The 1,404-nt window shown below is 44.8% G+C and overlaps 1 protein-coding gene and 1 pseudogene across 1 annotated transcript in view; one reads left to right on the forward strand and one right to left on the reverse strand.

Moving 5' to 3' along the window:
• The window catches only part of ARHGEF3 (Rho guanine nucleotide exchange factor 3), a 242,527-nt gene that overhangs the window by 212,818 nt on the left and 28,305 nt on the right, over positions 1-1,404 (reverse strand). The gene's annotated exons all lie outside the window — the stretch shown is intronic.
• The window catches only part of LOC102423089, a 19,583-nt pseudogene that overhangs the window by 9,645 nt on the left and 8,534 nt on the right, over positions 1-1,404 (forward strand).

The following is a 1,404-nucleotide window of genomic DNA, read 5'->3' on the forward strand; positions in this document are numbered from 1 at the left end:
GCAGTTTGCCAACTACTGCTCTAGACAATCACAGCAGACACCGATGCACCCTTTGTCCTTACTAACAGAATCCACCTTTTCCCAGGCTGCAATTAAACTCTTACCTTCCAGACCTCCCTGCAGCTACTGGACACACCCCTCAGCTCTGGTCAAAGATGTGGACAGAAATCTACTGAGGACTCCCAGAGGCCTTTGCTTCTGTGATATAGTGCTGGATCTCGCCCCCGCCCCCCCACCACCACCACCACCCCCCGCCGACTGGAACATGGACGTGAGGGCAGGAAATGAGCAGCCATGGTGAGAACATAAAGACGAATAAAGATGAAGTCTCACCAAAGGGATGGCAAAGTGAAAAAAAAAGACTTGAATTGTAGCCAATTGGATCATTTAGATGCTAAGTTAACCTGTTCCTACCTTTTAGCACTATTTATGTATCATTCTATAAAGGAATAGAAAATATTTCCTCACAAAAGATAAGCTAGTCTTGCAGTCTTATGTCCTAAAGCCCAAAATGAGAGTCTTAAATTAAATGTGTATATTTACTATAACAACAAGACATTTCATTCATTACGTGTCAACAGTCAGAACCACCGCACTGGAAAAGGGCGCATGCCTTCAACACCCTCTGAGTGGTTACTAGGAACAAGATAGTGACAGGGGTGGGATAGAGACAAGGGGATGGGAACGCCTTCCCCAGGGGCCAACTTCTCTTTCACGGCCTCTTTAAAGCAAAAGGCTTCCAGGGCAAATGCCTGTAATGCTTTGGAAGATGAAAACCTCTCCATGCCACAGACTGATTTTACTCAATACCACGTTACACCTGCCTTTTTAAAAATATATATTTTTATTGATTTCAGAGAGGAAGGGAGAGGGAGAGAGAGATAGAAACATCAACAATGAGAGAAAATCATTGGTTGGCTGTCTCCTGCATATCCCCCACTGGGGATTGAGCCCGCAACCCGGGCCTGTGCCCTGACCTGGAATTGAACTGTGACCTCCTGGTTCATAGATCAATGCTCAACCACTGAGCCACGCCGGCCGGGTAACACCTGCCTTTTAAATGACCAATTCAACCTCGGTTGGGTTGTTTACAGTTTATTAACTCTCAACTTTCTACCACCTTTGATTAAATGAAAGCTGGATAGATTGAATATTCTATCTTCTTACACATACGTATTTCCCTTCTGGATAGGAGGTACCCAGACAAGCATGATTCAGGTAACTTTATGTTAGAGAGACAAAGCCATCAGTACATTTTTGCATATGGTTAAAAGTGACCCAATAGAAGCAGAGCACATTATGCTAAGTGAGTAAGTCAGACACACACACAAAAAAGAAGAAAGCAGCCGAAACCGGTTTGGCTCAGTGGATAGAGTGTCGGCTTTCGGACTGAAGGGTCCCAGG

The sequence above is a fragment of the Myotis lucifugus genome, unplaced genomic scaffold, assembly GCF_000147115.1.
Source record: "Myotis lucifugus unplaced genomic scaffold, Myoluc2.0 scaffold_83, whole genome shotgun sequence".
NCBI classification, from domain to species: domain Eukaryota; kingdom Metazoa; phylum Chordata; class Mammalia; order Chiroptera; family Vespertilionidae; genus Myotis; species Myotis lucifugus.